The sequence below is a fragment of the Panthera onca genome, chromosome C2 (assembly GCF_046562875.1).
Source record: "Panthera onca isolate mPanOnc1 chromosome C2, mPanOnc1 haplotype 2, whole genome shotgun sequence".
NCBI classification, from domain to species: Eukaryota; Metazoa; Chordata; class Mammalia; order Carnivora; family Felidae; genus Panthera; species Panthera onca.
In genome coordinates, this window is record NC_138347.1 from 64213735 (window position 1) to 64235294 (window position 21560).

The following is a 21560-nucleotide window of genomic DNA, read 5'->3' on the forward strand; positions in this document are numbered from 1 at the left end:
ACACACACACACACACACATATATACACGGTGAAATATTACTCAGTCATAAAAAATAATGAAATCTTGCCATCCGTGACAAAATGGATGAAACTTGAGGGCATTATGCTAAATGAAATGAGTCGGACAGAAAAAGACCCATACCATATAATCTCTCTTAAATATGGAATCTAAAACAAAACAAAAAAAAAGAAAAGAAAACAAAAAATAAAAACAAGCTCATAGATGTAGAAAACAGGTAGGCAGTTTCCAAAGGCATGGAGTAGAGGGGTGGGAAAATGGGTTAACTGTTTTTATTTTTGTTTTTTTTAATGTTTAAATAAAAATTTTTAAAAAGAATAACCTAAATAGTCTGATAATTTGAAAGAAAGTTAATTTCTAGTTCACAACCTTGCCACAAAGAAAACTCCAGACTCAGATGGCTTTGCTGATGAGTTCACAAAACTTTGAAGGTAGACATAATGCCAATTTTATACAAATGTTTCTAGAAAATAGGTTACTTCCTAACTCATTTAAGAGTCTAGCATTGTCCTGACACCAAAAACAATAAAGCAAAGTTACAAAACACCTACAAACTAATATCCTTCATAATCAAAGATAGGAAAATGTATCTTTAGCATATCAAATTTAGCAATATATAAAAAGGATAATATGCCATGACCAAGTGGAGTCTATCTCATGCATGCCAGGTTGCTTTAATATTAAAAAAATATTTAAAAATACAAAAGTGTGTTCTCAATATTAAAGAATAAAAGAGAAAAGTTACATGATAATCTCAATATATGTATAACTATTCATGAAAATCTCAGCAGAAAAAAAATAGCTCTCAGCATATCAGGAGTGACAATTTCATAAATAATAGCCATAAAAAACGTACAACTGGGTTACCTGGGTGGCTCAGTTGGTTAAGACAACTTTGGCTCAGGTCATGATCTCATGGTTCATGGGTTCAAGCCCTGTGTTTGAGCTGTCAGCTAAAGCCCAGAGCCTACTTTGAATTCTGTGTCTCCCTCTCTCTCTCTCCCTCCCCCACGTGTGCTTTCTCTCTTTTTCTCTCTCTCAAAAATAAATAAAACATTAAAAATAATAAAAGTAAAACACCTACAGCTAACACCATTCTTAATGGTAAAAAGTTGAATGCTTTCCCCCTATGATCACTAACAAGGCAACTAGTATCCAACATTGTATTCCAGGTCCAATCCAGTGTTAAAAGGCAAGAAATAAAGCTAGATAACATGGAGTTTGGAAAGAAAGAAGCCAAGATACCTATGTCCAGACAAATGTAGACAGTCTTTCCCCAAAGTCTTCAAAAACTTATAAAATTAATAGATACATGAAATTTGCATGTGTAAAGTCAATCTACTAAAATCAATTAAATTTCTATACACTAATAACAATTATAAATTGATTTAAAAATTTTTTACTTCATTCACAATAGCATCAAAAATATGAAATATTTGGTGATAAAATTAACAAGATATGTACAAGATCTATTTGCTTAAAGCTACAGATAAATTAAAGAGGATCTAACCAATGAGATAGATATATCATGTTCAGTAATATGATTATTGTCAATTCTCCCCAAACTTATCTATAGATGCAAAACAATCTAAAACAGAATTCCAATAGGTCATTTAAATAAACTGACTACCTGATTTTAAAATTTGTGTGGAAATGCATAGGACCTGGAGTAATCAAAATTATTTTGAGAAGAACAAAATTGGAGAACACATATAACATATATCAACATTAGTAAAAAGCACAGTGTCAAGGCAGTGTTGTATCTGCATATATATAGATATATAGGTATATGGTGGAGAAAAGAGTCCAGAAATAGACACACATATACAGTTGGTTGATTTTCAGCAAAGGTGTCAAGGTGTTTCATTGTGAAGAGTTTGGTCTTTTCAATAAATGATGCTGGAGCAACTGAATATCTATATGCCAAATAATTAAATAAACCTTGTACCTGACCTCACACCATACACAGAAGGCAATTTGAAATTAATCATAAACCTAAATGTGAGAGCCAAAAAGTATAAAACGTACAGAAGTTAATATAGGAGAAAATATTTGTGACTTTGGTATAGGCAAAGATTTCCTAGATCGGACAAAAAAAGGATGAACGATAAAACTGAAGTAAATTATATTTCATTAAGTTTAATAATTCCTGTTTTTCAAAAGACACTGATGAGAAAAAAAGGCACAAAACATTCTAGGAAAAATATTTTCAAAAATTATATTTGATTAAATGTTTATATCTAGAATATAAAGTATCATATAACTCAATCACAGCAACACAAAATCAAGTAAAGAATGGGCCAAAGGGTTGAACAGGTAATTCATCAAATATGATATATGGATGTCAATCCTCCTTATCATTCCTCATTGAGTATATACAAATAACAGCCATAATGAGAGACTACTGTGTAGCCACTATGATAGCTCCAATTAGAAGGACTAATTCCAAATGTTGTCAAGAAATTGAACTTGAGCACTCATGCATTGCTGATGGGAATCCAAGCAGAATATCCACTTTGAAAACCAATTGTAATTTCTTGTAAACATACACTTCTGTAAGATGTAACAATCCTCTTTGTAAATACTAACCCAAGGGAAATTAAAACACAAATCTCTACTAAATGAGTGTTCAAAGGAGCTTTACCCATAATACCCAGAAAGTGGAAAATACAGATGTTCATCATCTGGGGAAGGGATAATTGTGGTATATCCATACAAAAACTATTATTTAGCAATAAAAAAAAAACTGTTCCAGAAAACACGATGGATAAATCTCAAAATAAAAGACTGGGGGCTCCTGGGTGGTTCAGTCGGTTAAGTGTCCGGCTTTGGCTCAGGTCATGATCTCACCATTGATGGGTTCAAGCCCCAGGTCGGGCTCTGTGCTGACAGCTTGGAGCCTAGAGCCTGCTTTGGATTCTGTGTCTCCCTCTTTCTCTTCCCCTTCGCTGCTCGTGCTCTCTTTCTCTCTCAAAAATAAATAAACACAAAAGACTGTAAGTTGTGTTCTACCTTTTATATGAAATCCTTAAAAAGGGCAAATTGTAGTGATAGAAACAAATCATTATTATCTAGGGACCAGGAACAAGAAGAAGGCATTGGCTGCAAAGGGTTGTATGGGAACTTTTATGTCATGATGGAATGTTCTATTTTGTGATTATTATGGTGCTTACATGACTGTACACATTCGATAAACTCATAAAACTGTAGTTAGGTAAATCTTATTGCATGGAAATTGTATGTCAATAAAGCTGTTTAGAAAAACATGAGTATTTTGGGTGCACCTGGGTGGCTCACTCGGTTAGGCGTCCGACTTCAGCTCAGGTCATGATCTCACGGTTTGTGGGTTCGAGCCCCACGTAGGGCTCTGTGCTGACAGCTCAGAGCCTGGAGCCTGCTTTGGATTCTGTGTCTCCCTCTCTCTGCTCCTCCCACACTCATATTCTCTCTTTCTCTCTCTCTCTGAAAAAATAAAGCTTAGGGGCATCTAGGTGGCTCGGTAGGTTGAGAGTCTGACTTCGGCTCAGGTCGTGATCTCACGGTTCGTGGGTTCGAGCCCCACTTCAGGCTCTGTGCTGACAGCATAGAGCCTGGAGCCTGCTTCAAATTCTGTGTCTCCCTCTCTCTCCACTCCTCCCCTACTCATGCTCTGTCTCTCTCTCTCCTTCAAAAAATAAATTAAAAAACATTAAAAAAATGTTTTAAATAAATAAAGCTTAAAAAATTTAAAAAAAGAAAACCATGAGTATTTTTAGTACTAAATTCTTTATGTTTGCATTGAGAGAGGAAGAACACATGCACAGGAGAGGAAGAGAGAGAGAAGGAAAGACATAACCCCAAGCTGGCTCCACACTGTCAGCACAGAGCCCAATGAGGGGCTCGACCCCAGGAATTAGGAGATCATGACCTGAACAGAAACCAAGAGTCAGATGCCTGACTGAGCCCTGACATCAGTTTTCTTTTACTTTGTAGGGCTTAGAGCTATGTTCTAGCCCCTTCCTCAAAGAAGGTGAACAAGCTAGAACAAAAGCATTTTCTTTCTTTCTCTCTTTCTTTCTTGGCTTTATTGAGGTATAATTGGTGTAAAAAAGAACTGCAATATTTAACATATACAGTTTGATGAATCTGGACATAATAAGCATGCATACATGTACCATCATCACAATCAAGGTAAAAATATCTAATATAATAAAGACATCCACTACCTCCAAAGTTTCCTTATGACTCTGTGCTTTTTTTTTTTCCCTTTCTTTTTCTTAAGCATTTCTTAAGATCACCCAGAGGGCTACTGAGTGGAGCTGCTCCCTCTGCAGACAACTTCTTTTGTCTACAGACGCCCATCCACTCTTTTTGCCTCTTTTCGGTATGCTAGTACACCTCTCTTTCTATTTCTACTCTTTTTAAAACAAAGCGCCTCCATCTGGAGGTTCATCAGGGACTCTTTTCTGTCTCTTGCTGATTCCAAGCCTCCAATTTACAATGACAAAAACGCTGAAGAGAACTCCAGCAGAATAAAGTTCTGGGTAGGGAAAAGTCTCTGAGTCATTCTTCACTGTGCGCTGCTCAGCCTTCTCTTTGCCTTTCTCCACCAAATTACTGCATTCCATTCAGTGCTTTCCCAACTGAGTCTTGTGTCAGCAACTTTCTGCAGCTGCACGAGCAGCTGCTGCTGCTACCTCACTAGTGGCTGTCATCTTGTCCAGCTCAGAAAATCCATCCAGCAGGCCTACAGAAAAGGGAAAAATAAAGAGCTGATAGTGTTATACACAAAAGTTTTCTGAAGTTTCTGTCCTTGCCTCAATGTGATGCAGTTCTAGAAACTGTAAGCATGACTTCAGATGTCTTTAAAGAGAAATACTTCAAAGGGGTTCTTTTCTCAATAGGGGTGATATTTCTAACAATCGATACTTGCAAAATACATTTTATTTACATGGGATCATTTTATCTTCCAAATGCACCATGAAGCAGATGGCACCACTGCCTTTATATGGACAAGTAAACTTCACTATTAACATGTTTGACATACATTAAATATGAAAACTAGATCTTAAGTGATAGCCTGCGATATTCACCTAGTAGCTTACATTGCCTTTGGCCATGGTTGGAAAGAGTCATACAGTCTCAGTTCAGAATTGTGTTCAGAAGTTCTATAGATACCCCAATGCTTTATTTCTTGGAACAAGCTTTTTCAATTCTGATATTTCCATTTCCAAGAGTTTAGGAATTTTGAAGGACCCTAATCATGGGATGTGGTTCCAAATGATTGAGACCCCAAGACAAAAGGTAACTTCTCCAACCATTTGTGCTCTCCTGCTTGACTATAATCTTCCTTCACTGGTTTCCCAGGTTGACCTATTTAATCTTTTATTTCTCTTTCAACCTCTCTGTGGGAAAAGCCCAAATCACATTGTGTAGACCCAAATTTTCTCTAGACCAAATACCCAAACATAATTATCCTCTATAATATCATTTTGAAAATCTAAATATATCATCAAACGTATTTAGCTTTCCCAAAACTTTAGTGTGTGTGTGTGTGTGTGTGTGTGTGTGTGTGTGTGTTTATATATTTACCAATAACAGGTCTAGATTCCTAATCAGAAAACTGAGGTCTGAGTGCCAGTTCACATGTTAGCAGGCTGGGGTATGACAATTAGGATTTCTAAACCGTCATTCAATTTCCTTACCTATAAGATCAATAAAATGATACCTGTTCTACATATCTCACAGGGGTCATAAAATCATATGAGCTAATTTATAAAAGTACTTTGAAAGCCATTAAGAATTATACAGATGTAGGTAGCATTATTAGCAATGATAGCATCTTCTGAATCTATTATTTTATTTATTCTTTTTTTCTAGAGGTTTTCTGTATATGAGACAGGACAAATGCCTTGGATTGGCACAGCATGGTTCTTATCCTAAAATTGCCTCTTTAAGCCTCAATGGAGGCCTCTTAGACCTATTCACATTCTCAGTTACTGTATCTACTTTTGTCCTATATCCTCTCTGCCTTCATTGTTTCGGACCAAAGGAAAGACTCTACTTAAACTCTTCCCACATGATTCCCAGACCTCACTTTTTACATCTCCACCTTTTTTGTTCTAGTTGCTTTCACCATGTCAGACTTAAGATTCCTTCACCCGGATTCTCTGAGCCTAACTATCACTTTTGCTCTTCCCTCTCAGTTTCCTCTCTTGCCTGCCTAGTTGGCCCCCACACTCTGATTATAAGCACACTTTTAAACAGGGAAGGGATGGATTCAGCATTTTTCCTGAGCCTATATTAAAGGCAAAACAGGTCCATATTTCTCATAAACCAATTATATATAAACAGTAAGGACTAATTATAATCCTGGTCTGGTCCACAGGCTGGCAGATAATATCTCATAATGGTACAAACACCTAACTGTGGCTAAAAATTCATGGGAAATCTTTAGGCACAGGTGTTTTCTCTTCTTTGACATCTTCACCCCATCCTAAGAACAATATTGTAATACTCTTGCTGGCTGGGGTAGATTTGAAGGTGAGATATAATTTACGTTGCTTTCTATACTAACCTCATCAGTGTTGCTTTCCACAATTAGGTTTTAAGCTCTGAAATTTCAGATTAACGTTTTGCCATACCCGTGCCTCAAATCTGCAGTCAGATTGCTCATGATAAATCACACGAGCCATGAGAGCAATGCTACCAGTTCCTAGACTTTGCAACAGCCAGAAATCATCTTTCAGTTGGTTAGCTCAGAGCAGCAGTCCCATCACCAGCTTTCAAGAACCTGTGTTGACAGGTGAACGAGGACAGGTATTGACCTGGAAACTAGTGGCACCATCCCCAAGGCAAGTGGATATAATTAATATTTATCTTCCATTCAATCTTTGTAAAATATTTCCCCTTTGAAAACTACCCACAAAGTGTGTGTTAGGCTGATCACCCCTATACAATACCAGTATTTAAAATAGGAAAATGCATAAAGTATGATTTGTCTGTCCTAAAAGGCCCTTAATGGACAGAACCTTGGCAACCTACCCCAGCACTCATTCCAAGTTTTGGGCTCAAGCATTGATGAAGAAAACCACTAAGTGGAGACTGAGTGGTTCCTAACCTTCTTTCCCTTGTTATTTGACAAACAGTAGAAAGGGAACTTTGTGAAAATTAAGTTAATGTGTGATTATTCTTAGTTAAGTGTTTAACATTTTGAAAATCTATAGAGCTTGACTTCATATTGAATATAATTTCCTTCAAGATTTCAATCATTACATTTATAGAACTACTAAATTTTACATTTAAATTGATAAGTTGACACATACAAGTTAAGGATTTTAATAGTTAAAAGAAAAAATAAAATCAGTAGATTGTTCATCATTTTGTGCTAAGGTATATGAAAATACACATTCTCACCCTCCTCTCACTGGTATTTAAGTTTCATGTATCTCTTATCTTGATCACCATAGCATAAGCTTGAATTTATGCAAATTATTACTATAAACTGTCTTCTTCATGGTGATTTTCATATTTCAAGGATTAATTAGCTGTACTATAGGGAAACTTTAATGTTTAATTAATAGGAGAAATTTAAGTGGTCTTAATTGGGTAGAGGCAGTTTTTTTCTTCTCCTAAATGTTTATTCAGAGGATAGAGGTTTAAAAGAAAATAGAAATGCTTTCTAACACATTTGGCTGCCAGAAATGACTTGATTTTGTTGTTGTTGTTGTTTTGGTAAGTGTTGCAAAGCACAAGCCTACTTCTACTCTTAGTAGATATTGCATAGGTAAATGCCAACATTCCAGACATTTACATAAGCCTTAAATAGGTCACCAGCATCTAAATCTCATTTACCACCATCTTCCAACCCCAACTTTCTCTTAATAGCCTCCTAAACTTTTTAATCCCCTTTTAACCATCTTAACCATTGTTATCTGTCATAGCAGCAATGTAAGCAATTCTTTTGCTCAATATCTTGCCCTTCTATAAACAGAAAGTTCTGGGGTGTCTTGGAATCACTAGGACAATCACAATTATTATTCCAGGAGTCACTGTGGTATAATCAGTCATGGAAAAACTTAGCAATAAACCACAGATGATAAGCCATCAAAGTAAGATTTCTGGGTACACGCTTAACACAAACATTAGTTTCTTAGAAGTGAAGAGATGTGCTTTGCCACTAGTAGATGGCACATGTTATTCCTTCTTCCACATTATTCCCAGAACATTTTGTGGAGTTTAAAAGAATTCTTTTGTTTTGGTTGATTGGGCTGTTTGAAGGCAACTGAAGAATAACTAAGACTGAGAAACATATCAAATTTAGAAGAAACTATTTTAAACCCCACCTTGACCTTTAATGAAACAGAACATCTTGAGTTTCTGTGTTTTTAGAGATATAATCAAAGCATTTAGAACCATTCATAAACCACAGAATTCTCTGAGTATTCAAAATACGAGTGTTGTTTTTAACATTACATGTAATTATATCTATTCAGGACGAAGTTGCCTTGCAATTGTACACCTCTTTGTTTGAAACCACAATGACAGACCACAGCAGAACAAACCCTACTTTCTATCATAAAAAAATCATAATGAATACAAATTAAAATAATGCCATTTACCAAATAAATTGTGAACTATGAATCAAGAGTTTTGTTGGGATGAACACTAGTGGGGAGGTGTTCAAGTTAAGTCTGGAACTGGGAAAAGAGAATCACTCGGAGAAAGAAGGGAAGGGTAATCAGAAACTTCAGAAGAAGGAAGACTGCTAGGGCCCTTCCTTATATAAAGTTAATTCTTGACACAGGATAAGGTCATCACACAACCAAACCAACCACGCCTATCTACACACAGACACACACACACTTCAAATGTATTTAGTGCATGGGTCACACTTATCCTAAAATACAGTTCTTTATATTTATTGATGCATTTTGCATTTTATTATACTGAACGGAGAGCTTATTTCCTTATGTGCCTCAACATTAAAAATATTATTTTATAACTTTTTAGTTATTACACGATTACATTTCATTATGTATTCAAAGCAACTGATGCCAGTTCTTTTGGTTTTCATGTGTTTTATGGGTTGCCCACGTGTATTTTTTTCTAGATCTTCAAACACTATGGAAAGTAGTCAGAAAATGGTATTGTTGCTGCATTTTTCTCCATGTTAACATGGCTAATCTGGAAGCACATTTCTCAGGATTCCCTTCCCTGTATGCTTCTAAATTAGGACTGACCACAAGGAAGCTTGCATGAGATTTAGAAGGCAGTGATGTGAACACTGGGTAGGGCTCAGTTACCATTATAACATGTGTCCATTTGTTGCAAATATGCTAGTTCCCTTTCTTGGTGTGAGGTAGCAGCTGGGCCTGCAGTTCTTCTATCTTCCATCACATCCTCTCCTCAGTCTCTCCAAGGGCAAGGCCAGTTGCAGGTATAGTTCCTTGGAGAGGGTTCCAGTGCCTTCTGTTGGTCATCCACATCGTCAAGGCTAGAGGTGATGATACACAGATGTGGATTCCATTTTGTCTACATGGGTTCCAATTTATCTTCACAAATTCTAGTCTTCCCTCATTCTTCCCCACTTCATGTTTAGCTTTTGTTTTCCATCGGGTCTCTGATGAAGAAGTCTCCCATAAATAGGCATCCATAAACACCTTCAGAAATACCCACAATCATGTCCATTCATATCCTTTATTTCATACCGCTCAGAATAGTAATATGCTTCCTTGATTAAACCCTATCTAGCACAAGTGTTTTCTCTTTACTCCATTTTGGGTGAAAGATATTTTATTCCCTTCCACATTTAGGAACCTCTCAGAGAATAAATGAATTCCATAAATGTGTATCTATGGATCTACATTTTAAAAGGTAATGTCAACAGAAATAATAATAAATGTAAACACTACTGCAATACTGAAAATTTGAGAAAAATCTTACATTTTAGGTAAAAAAAAACAACCAATTATATGAGAAACACAGAATTTCTTTTTTTTTTTTTTAGTTTTTTTTAACGTTTATTTATTTTTGAGACAGAGACAGAGCATGAATGGGGGAGGGTCAGAGAGAGGGAGACACAGAATCTGAAACAGGCTCCAGGCTCTGAGCTGTCAGCACAGAGCCTGACGCGGGGCTCGAACTCACGGACCGCGAGATCATGACCTCAGCCGAAGTCAGCTGCCCAACAGACTGAGCCACCCAGGCGCCCCGAGAAACACAAAATTTCTTAGAATAATACAAAATTAGAACTAGAAATCATTTAATCCTAAATTTCCATTTTACAGTTGAAGGAACAGAACCAGACACTTGCCTAAGATCCCAAAATAAAGTAGTAACAAAGCTAGGAGTAAAGTATAATACAGTTTAATTTCCTTTCCCTTCATACTTCTTTAAATTATTGCATTAATATCAGTTTATGTGAAAAACTAAAGATATAAAAACTATAGAGGGTTTCAGTTAACTGAAAATTTATTATGATGCAAAAGGGTAATAATACTATCAAAAATACTAATGTGATAAGAGGATGTATGAACAAAGTATAGCATCTAATATAAGAAAGATTGTAACCCCACTGTAGTCTGTCCTGATCAGACCATACTCATGTATTTGAGTACCTGAAAGGGTCAAATAAGTTATAGATAAAGTGACCAGAATTACATGGGTTTTAACGCTATGACATATAAAAGAAAATTGGGGTCATTTTAATTGGAGAAGGGGAGACACCAGGACATATAAGTATTGCCAAATATTTGAAGAGCTTCCATAAAGAAGAAAAATCAAATTTATTCTCTGTGCTTTTCTAGGGCATAAATAAAATGAACAGTTGGATATTAGAGAGGCTGTTTAATATTTAGAAATACTTTGTGAAAAATAGAGAACTTCAAAGCTGAAGGGGTTGCAGTGAGCTTCCAATCAATAGAAGTTTTCCATCACAGGCTTTGATGACAATCTATCAGGTAATCTGAGCAAAGGATTCCCAATCGGATGGATGTTAGAATGACTTGGGAGGTTCCACTATGTCCCTGTGGCTGAGCATCTATTGTTTGAATGACAACATTATAGGAATACTGTAATAACCTCAATTATTTGAAAGTTATATTTCTGCAATAGCCCATGTAGAAGCTCCAATTCATCTTTAATGTTTGGTCTAAAGTACCAACAACTTTCTTGAGAGATTCTTTTTCTAGAATGAACTAGATTCAATCCAGATGGATATATCTGCTGGAATAAAATTCAGGCTGTCAGAATTGAAGGTCAAAAATATAGGTTTTAACTATACAGGGGAAAGATCCTCTGGACAATACTGTACTAAGTACATTCTGGATTGTGCCCAAGGATCCCCCTTCCACAGGGCAGAATGCTGGCTGTTAGCCACTGACATGACACTCAAGTTGCTCCCCAGAGAGTAATACAGCTTTTGCTATAGTATCTGAACAAGATGCCAGACCAAGAAAAGGTGGAGGGGGGGGGGGGGGGTGGTTCTTATCAGTGGCAGCCCAGCAGGCTGGGCTATTGGCATGGATTGTTTTACCATGACAGTCACAGACAATAGGAGCAGGCCAAGAAACATCTTTTTTATCCAGAAATTGACACAGAGGATGTTGCTAAACTCAAATATCTTAAAGAAAGAGAGGCAAAGAAAAAAAGGCTTTAATGGAAACTGACAACAATGCCTTTTAAAGAAGAAAAGTAAGTAATCTCATTTGACTTTTTTTTAATTAAAAAATTGTTCTCCTAGAAATGCACAGCAGAACTGGCAGATTCAAAGAACTATCCTAGAACAAAAGGTTTCCCTTGTGCACACGAGGAAAGCATACATCAAGTTAGCCTGGGGCCTTCTCTGGGAAGAAATTGTATAGAGTAAAGGAATCGTGAATTTATATTAGAAAAGAAAAAAATGCTTAAATCAGGGTCTGATATACAATTATAAGACAAAGAAGGGAACTCTATTGCTATCTAGCGCACCGTCTCAAATGTGGTGGCATATCTCAATCACCAGGGGAGCTCATTAAAAATACAGTTAATCAGGGTGCCTGGGTGGCTCAGTCAGTTAAGCATCCGACTTAGGCTCAGGTCATGATCTCATGGTTTCTGAGTTCGAGCCCAGTGTTGGGCTCTGTGCTGACAGCTGGGAGCCTGGAGTGTGCTTCACATCCTGTGTCTCCCTCTCTCTCTCTGCCCCTCCCTTACTCACGCTCTGCCTTTCTCGCTCTTTCTCTCTCAAAATAAATAAACATTAAAAAATTTTTTTAAATATAGTTAATCAAGCTCCACCTTAGACTAACTGTGTCTGAATCTGATAGTCAGACAACTTTTGCAATCTCCAAACTTGACTATCACAGAATACTCACCATAATTTTGCCTTAATACTTGTACAATGATAACTGTTTTGGACTGACGCTGGAGTTTCTTTGGTACTCAGATGTAGTAGAGAATAATCTCATTCAATAATCAAAACAATCCTAAAGGATAATTATGATTTCATTTTAAAGATGAAAAAAACAAAAAGGTGAATAATTTTCCAGCAACCATAGCTGCTAAATGATATACCTAGAATTTAAAGATAGATATAACCCTCTAGCTCATGTTCTTTCCACTACACCATATAGTAAAAAGTTGAACTGACCACATGAAATCGCCCATATTCAATTTTTTAACCCAAAAAATTATGAATTTATAGCATCTAATGTAGTAAATTCAGTCACGAAAGAAGACAAAGTACAATATATTGAATGACTGTGAGGAAATAAAGTTATATGAACATTATGTTTTACAAATTAATCCTTTTCTTTTTTTTAATGTTTATTTATCTTTGAGAGAAAGACAGAGCATGAGTGGGGAAGGTGCAGAGAGAGAGGGAGACACAGAATCTGAACCAGTTTCCAGCTCTGAGCTGTCAGCACAGAGCCTGACGTGGGACTTAAACTCACGAACTGTGAGATCATGACCCGAGCTGAAGTCAGACACTTAACTAACTGAGCTACCCAGGCGCCCATAAATTAATCCTTTTCTTTGAGTGCAGTGCAGTTTTATAAAACTAGAAATAAAATGTCCTATCAACTAGTGATGGGATATTCCTTGCTGAACTGATATCTGTTTGCTTATTCTACTTAAGGATAAATCAGAGGTCTGTGACCTGGACCCGGGTGAGACAAGCGAGGTGCCCAGGGCTCAGCATTTAAGGAGGCACTCACTCTCATGTGCTGGCACAATACTTGCAAGAGCTTGTGAGTGGGTGCCTTCTTACATTTGCACCCCAGGGTGACTTCTTTGCTCACTCTAGTCCTGACTTCACACTTCACTTCTATTTTTCCTCCTTTTTATTCCACTTTGGTTAATTCCATAACCAAATCATACAAGGCAGGCAATTAAAAGTATGAGATACAAGTCCAAGGCAGCATCCTCTGTGTATAGTGCAAAAGATCACTCACATTGCTTTGGGGAGAAAATACAAAGACTGAATAGAGAAAAATAACAGGCATGTGATTAAGAGAAAAAAAGCAGTTTATTCAAAAAGTGGCTGAGGTTGACTTGCTGTACTTATTACACATCAAGCCTATTTAGGGTTGTGTTTTCTCCATGCTATGTGATTCTTGTGTTATCATCACCATGACCATCCATTCTTAATTAGCTTTATGAACTGAGAACTTTTTATGTCCCCACAGTCATGACTGCATAAAAAAATATGATTCAGTAATCACATAAAAGGAAAATGCAACGAACTGAATGTGTTTTTAGAGGGAGAACAGTCATAAACTCCTAGTGTTCCAGATGGAGAATGGCACAGGTCCTCAGAGGCCACCTGGGACTCAAGGAGAAACAATTTCTACATAGTCCTTCTTCACAGAAGATGATCTTATCTCTGAAAACCTTTAGAAATGAGAACAAAACCTTCATGAGGTATCCTTCATGGATGCCTGAGAGTTATTTCTACTATAATGCTCTTTCTTTTCCTAAGCCCAAATCTTCTCCTTTGCAGGCTTTTTCAAATCCAGCCCAGGGTCATGTGGCAACATAAAACTGCTACACCCGTTTTTCTCCAAAACTAAGTTTGCAAATATTAGGAGATAGGCTTTAATATTTGTTATGGTTGTACACATGAAAACAATACAGGCTCCTCCGATGAGCTGGACCAAGACAAGTTCTATTCCTCTGAATATATCCCATTTTTTTCAGTATACTTTTAAAATACATTAGTTAGTTGCAATGTCCTTTGTCACCCATATTATTCAACATAGAATTGGAAGTTCTAACCAGGTATACAGATAGGAAAGGAAGGAATAAAACTGTCTCTATTTGCAGATGATAGGACTGTCTACATAGAAAATCCCAAAGAGTACACAAAAACTCTTAGAACTAATAAATGAGTTTAGTAAGGTCATAGGATACAAGTTCAACATATATAGGAACTAAGTAAAAACACAAAACCAACTGTAACTTTTCCAAAGAAAATTAAATACTTAGGGATACACTTAACAAAATATGCATAGGATTTGTATGCTGAAAATTATGAAATGTTGATGAAAGAAATAAAGAGGACCTAAACAAATGTAGAAATATGCCATGTTCATGGATTAGAAGTCTCTACATGGTGAAAATGAGTTATAAGTTTAATGTGATTTTTATCAAAATACCAGCAAGTTATTTTTGTAGACATAAGCAAGCTTGCTTTAAGATACAAATCATAGAATTGCTTAAACAAGCTTGTAAAAGAATAATTAGGAATAGAAATAACCCTAGCCAATTTAAGGCTTATTATATAGCTATAATATTCAAGACAGTATGGTATTCATGGAGGAATAGACACATAGACCAACTGAACACAAAGCAAACCCAGAAATAGACCCACAGAAATATGCTCAAATTATTTTTTAAGGTGAAAGTAATTCAGTGGAAGAAGGACAGCCTTTTCAATTAAAAGGGCTAAAGCAATGGAATATCCATAGGTGGGGCAGGGGGAAGAACCTCTACCAAAACCTTAAACTTCACAACTTACACAAAAAATAATGAAAATGAATCATGTGACTTACATGTAAAACATAAAGCAACAAAACTTTAAGAAAAATAGGACACAACTCTTTAGAATATAGATCTAAACAAAGGTTGTTATACTTGACACAAAATCAGGATCCATAAGAGGAAAAATTTATAAATTGGACCTCATTGAAATTTAAAACTTTTGCTCTGTGAAATCCCATGTGACCAGAATGAAAATACAAGATCCAGAGTAGGAGAAAATACTTGCAAAATACATATCTGACAAAGAACTTGTATCTGACATACATAAATAACTCTTGATATTGAATAATGAAAATAATCAAATAAGTAAAAAGTATACATCCAATTGGAAAATGGGCAAAAGACATGAACAGACATTTCTCTGAAGAGGGTATACAGATGGGAAATAAGCACATGAAAAGACGTTCAACATCATTAGCCATCACAGAAACACAAAGCCACAGTGAGATATCACCACACACCTACCTATCAAGACAGCTAAATTAAAAAGTATTGACAACTCCAAATGCAGGTGAGGATTCAGAGAAACTGAATCACTCTTACTTTACTGATGGGAATTTAATGGTGTTCTGGAAAATAGTCTGACAGTTTCTTACAAAGCTAAACGTGAAATTACCATATGACCCTGCAACTGCACTGTTGAGCATCTATCCCAGAACTGAAAACTTTCTTTTCATACTCTTAAAAACCCACAAAACAAATATTCATAACAGCTTTATTTAAAATAGCCAAGAACTGTAACTAGCCCATTTCTCCAACAAGTGAATGTTTAATCAATCTGGGATATACATACAATGGCATACTACTCATCAATAAAAATAAGTGAATTATTGAAAACAACAGGTTGGATGGATTTCTAGGAAATTAGGTTGAGTGAAACACAGCCATCTCAAAAAGTTAAAAAGATTGTATGATTCCATATTATAAAATTTTTGAAATGACAAAATTTTAGAAATGGAGAACAGATAACTGGTTGCCAGCGTTCAGGGACAGGAAAGGACATAAATGGAGATAGGTGTGGTTATAAAAGGATAGTATGAGAGACTCTTGTGCTATTGCAATAGTTCAACATCTTAACTCTGTGCATACACAAGCCCTCAGAGATGGCAAAAGTGTACTGTACTTAACACACACACACACACACACACACACACACACACACAGATTCCAGATAAAATTAGGGAAATCTGACTAAGGTGATTATATCATGGTTGTGATATTATTATAATTTTGAAAACTGTGATCATTGGGAGAAAATGCCCCAGGATTTTCAACAGCTTTCCTTGAACTCTGTTTGTTTGTTTTTTCCAGTCTTTAGATACACTGCAGTTTCAATTAGGGACTCACTTCTACACATTAAAATTTCTGACAGACTTCAGGAAAGAAAGCAAATGATTTCTCATTTAATATACCAGCAATTGCACATGGGCAGGTCCCAGTTAGAGCAACAATCAAGCAATAACTAGTAATTAGCTTATTGGCTTTAGGAATTGAAATTGAAAACATGGATACCCAAGCCCTCAAATCCATGGGTTTCCTGAAAACTAATGTAGAAATCTTCAAAAGATAAGAATCAGTTTTTTCCAGTATAAAGAAAGGAGCCCTTATTTTTCATGTGCATAATTCATGTGGCATGACTATAAGTTTTACTGCAAAAATGGGACACCCTTATGAAAAAGAGCAAACCATTTCTTATGTGTAAAATGTGTGGAATTTCCATCGTAAACTATGGCAATGGTCAGGGTAGAATTTTGCTTTCATGAAATTAAAAACTAAGTAAAAGGGTCCTGGGGGTAAGTGGGGAGGCAGAAGCTTCTCCTTTAGTCTTTATCCCACGGTTTGCAACCGAGTAGCAGAGACAAACAGGGAGGTATGATGGCAACCCCATATTTCATTAGATAGGTATTCTGGAAGCAGGAAAGCAGGGTAAGATGCTTTTAAAGTTGTAGCAGCTCTTGATGGAAGAAGTAAAAGTATTTGTTTAGCACTGGACCAAGCTGTGAACCTTGAAACAAGCTGGTATTTCTCACAGGCTATGAACCTATGCTTTGTAAAATGTACTGGTTTGAGATTTCTTGCATTTTTTTTTCATTTGTCTTTTGTTGCTTTTAGGAAACTTTTTGACATTTCCCACTATTTTTAACTGTACTAAAGGGATTGTGTTTGCATTTGGGCCTCAGCTTTTGAGGGAGAGAGCAGTGTCCTTAGGGAAGAACCACTGGCAATGGATTCCTAGTAAAGTGCCCAAGAGAAAGATAAACCTCATAGAAAAGAGATATGGGGGCTCCCAAGGGGGCCTCAGGTCTCCACTTGCTAAGCCATGAATTTCACATGCTTTGATTTAATAAGGGAACACTACTTTTATCCATAAGGCAGTAATTTTTTTTACCTCTCTTACCTTCTACCCCCCAAAGTCTGTTGCTAATGCTAATAACTATTTGCTCCGTGCTTCATGTCAAGGCTGCTGTAGTTTACAACCCTATCGTCCGGTTCCTTCTCTCATTCTTCTGACAGAAGCATATGGTCTATATTGCTGGTGTCATAGTCTGTGGATGATCCAAAGTCATTTTTCATAACTTGCTTCTCACGGAACTTTATGTTCAAGATGATATCGATTGACAGTGCACCAATGTGAAAGCAGGAGGTGCTGGATATAAAAGAAACAGAAGAGATTGTCCTGTCCTTGGAGAATTTATAAGTCACAAAAAGGGCTTGGGAAGGCTTAGAAAGTAATTTTCAAATAGACATATTAATATAGTGCAGAGTATTATATTAAGGCCAGGCAAAATCTACAAAGCAAAGGAAGGATAATAAAAATAATAACTAGAATTAGTCTTTTCTAATTTACAAATACCTCTCTTGCCTTATCTCACTTGCTATAGCTCTTTCAAATAAAAGACTAAGTTTTTACTATCCCTATCTTGATGAAGAAACTGGGACTTAGAGTTTGTCACTACCATGGCCACACTGGGGCTCTGAGCCCTTGTTCTTTCTTTCACAATATTCTCTCTTCAGAATGTGAGGAGGTGAGATTAATCTGGGAAGTAGGAATTTAGAACAGGACTTTATGGGAAGTAAAATTATGTGCAATGGCAGACAGAAATGAAGAGAATGTTCCAGGTGTGCTGATAATCTTAAACCAAACAAACAAAAACAGAAATCCTCCACACAAGATGGGATTTTTTAAAAAATTTATTGTCCAATTGGTTTCTATACAACACCCCGTGCTCATCCCAAAAGGTGCCTTCCTCAATACCCATCACCCACCCCCCCACTCCCTCCCACCCCCCATCAACCCTCAGTTTGTTCTCAGTTTTTAAGAGTCTCTTATGCTCTGGCTCTCTCCCACTCTAACCTCTTTTTTTTTTTTTTCCTTCCCTTCCCCCATGGGTTTCTGTTAAGTTTCTCAGGATCCACATAAGAGTGAAAACATATGGTATCTGTCTTTCTGTATGGCTTATTTCACTTAGCATAACACTCTCCAGTTCCATCCACGTTGCTACAAAAAGCCATATTTCATTCTTTCTCATTGCCATGTAGTAGTCCATTGTGTATATAAACCACAATTTCTTTATATGGGATTTTTTTTAAAGACTTCTTTTTAAAAAAGTGAAAACCCGTGTTTGGTTGGGAGACAGTTTCTGTGCACTCATCCCTTCTTTCTTGTTTTGATAACTATAACCTTGAACAAATCACACAATCAGTCTATTCTCCTTATTCCACATATAAACTGGATGTAATAAACATTTCTATTGGTGGCAGCTAGCTCAAAAGAGTTCAATCCTTCTATCAACATAAATCTTCAATACATCTCTTTGTAGCGAGGAGGCAGGTGTTAATTTCTTGAAGCAGAAATTTGGGTAATGGCGACTCGCCTATGGATTCACGTTCCCCTTGGATGCCAGGACTGGACCAGGAGTAGGGGAAGCAAAAGTACTTGTAAGTCCAGTATGCTTTCCCACTTACCCATATCATCCTAGTAATGTATAAGCAATAAAGGCGATATGTTTTTTTTTTTTTTAATCCACATACCTGACTCCTATTTCATCTCTCAATGTTTTTGAACTTGGGTGGAAAAAGGGGAGTATTATTTACTGACCCCTACCTCTCAGACCACTGTGCTTGGCAGATTGAAGCATGCTAACATATTTGCATGTCTCCCTTTACATAGACATTTCCTTTTTTTTTTAAGTTGAATTTTTCAATTTAATTTATTTTTTCTTAATTTTCATCCAAATTAGTTAGCATATAGTGCAACAATGATTTCAGGAGTAGATTCCTTAATGCCCCTTACCCATTTAGCCCATCCCCCCTCCCATAACCCCTCCAGTAACCCTCTGTTCTCCATATTTAAGAGTCTCTTATGTTTTGTCCCCTCCTTGTTTTTATATTATTTTTGCTTCCCTTCCCTTATGTTCATCTGTTCTGTGTCTTATCTTTCTTTTTTTTAAAGTTTATTTATTTGGGGCGCCAGGGTGGCCCAGTCAGTTGAGCATCCGACTTTAGTTCAGGTCATGATGTTGAGGTCGATGAGTTTGAGCTATGCATCGGGCTCTGTGCTAATGGCTCAGAGCCTGGAGTCTGCCTTTGGATTCTGTGTCTCCCTCTCTCTGCCCCTCCCCCACTCATGCTCTGTCTCTGTCTCAAAAATAAAAAATTTTAAAAATGTGAAAAAAAATAATAAAGTTTATTTATTTTGAGAGAGAGAGATAGAGAGCGAGCAGGGGAGGGGCAGAGCAAGAGGGAGACAGAGAATCCCAACCAGGCTTCAATGTACCAGTACAGAGCCCAACACAGGGCTAAAACTCAAGAATTGTGAGGTTATCACCTGAGCCAAAACTAAGAGTCAGATGCTTAATCGACTGAGCCACCCAGGCGCCCGTACATGGATCTTTCTATAAGTCAGTTTCTATCCATTTACATGGTCATGTTTACTTGTTTTCCTACAAAATTTTCTACTAATGGAGAAAAGTATAAGTTAATGGAAGTATGAATGGAAAAGAGCAATTTGCCCTTCTAAACCATGCCAGAAAAAAGGCTTTAAACTACTAGGTAAATGTGAATGATTCTGTGCTAGCACCAAGCAGTTTAAACCAAGGCATCAAAACCACACTTGACAGAGATCCTGTTATGCCCAGAATTCGTGATCCCCAAAGACCACTAGGGAGCCGAGTCCGATGCAAAAGCAAAAGAACCTTTATTCGAGCTAGCTCGAGCTCAATCCCCTACCTGCACCGACGCAGCGGTGAGATACCAGGGAGAGAGAGGGAGTTTCAAAAGCACAAAGGTTTTATAGGGGTCTAGGGGCAGTTGGTGAGGTAATGGCTGTGGCCTCAGCCGATTGGCTGGGGAAGGGTCAGAGTCCTGTTACGCAGGTCTCTGGGCGTGTTTTGATCAGGAAGTTTGAACGGGTGAGCGGGAAGTTACTCAAGGGGAGGAAGCGCGGTCTGAGGTTTCTGTGGTTTTCCCGGAAAAGGGGTCATGTCGGGGACATAGTCACTCAAGGTGGAGAACACAGAACAAGATGGAGTCGGCCGGCGTAGGCCCGCCCTTTCAATCCTTCTGTCCTAATGTGACACAAAAGCCACCGGGCCACTTCTCTTCCGATACCATGATCAGGCTTAGAAAATGAAAAACATATATATTCCCCAAATCAGAGCTAGCTCCATAAAAGGTATATTTTGAGTAAGACCCTTAGAATCATTTCATACCCTGAAGGGAAGGATCTCAATTAACGATGAAAGAAGCAAGAAAATGTACCCATAATCAGAAGAAAATCAGTCAGTGAAGATAGAGTCAGAAAAAACCAGAGGTGTTGGACTTAGTAGACAATAACTTTAAAAGAGTCTTGGGGCACCTGGGTGGCTCAATAGGGTGAGCATCTGACTTCAGTTCAGGTTATGATCTCATGATTCATGAGTTCGAGCCCTGCATCAGGCTCTGTGCTGACAGCCTGGACCCTGGAACCTGCTTTGGATTCTGTGTCTCCCTCTCTGCCCTTCCCCTGCTCAAACTCTCCCTCTCTCAAAAATAAACATTAAAAAGATTTTTTACTTAAAAAAAAAAAATAAAAGGGTCTTCCTATGACTGGGCAAAGAACAATCACTAGAAAAGAACAGCTACTGAAGGGTTATAATCTAAATAATTCCCAAAGATTACACCTGTTTGGGACACATTTGATTTCCAAACAAGCAGAGAGAGTCCTTGTTGGAGCATTCAGTAGAGACACCAGAATGTCCTGCTTTCATAGTAGAGGTAGATATGCCTTAAAGGATACTCTAGGTCTAAGCTAATAAACAAGGCTTAAGCTTAAAGTAAGCTTTAAAATGATCAAGCTGATTTGCAAATAATTTTAACTGCCTGCCTAAACAAATGCCAACATTCTTTAAAAGAAGTCACCAGAATCCAGAAACTTGGCAATTTAATTTCTATATTAGCTAGTAGGCATTCAAAAGTTACTAGTATGAAAGAAGCAATGAAATGTACCCATAAATCAGAAGAAAATCAGTCAGTGGAGAGAGTCAGAAAAAAATAGAG

General features: G+C 37.1%; 1 long non-coding RNA gene across 1 annotated transcript in view; it reads right to left on the minus strand.

The window, feature by feature from the left end:
* Positions 1-3621: 3621 nt before the first annotated feature.
* The window catches only part of LOC144617362 (uncharacterized), a 244820-nt gene continuing 226881 nt past the window's right edge, over positions 3622-21560 (minus strand). The window contains exon 3 of the long non-coding RNA XR_013557766.2: positions 3622-4746. This is a non-coding gene — a long non-coding RNA (uncharacterized LOC144617362). The remainder of the gene's footprint in view (positions 4747-21560) is intronic.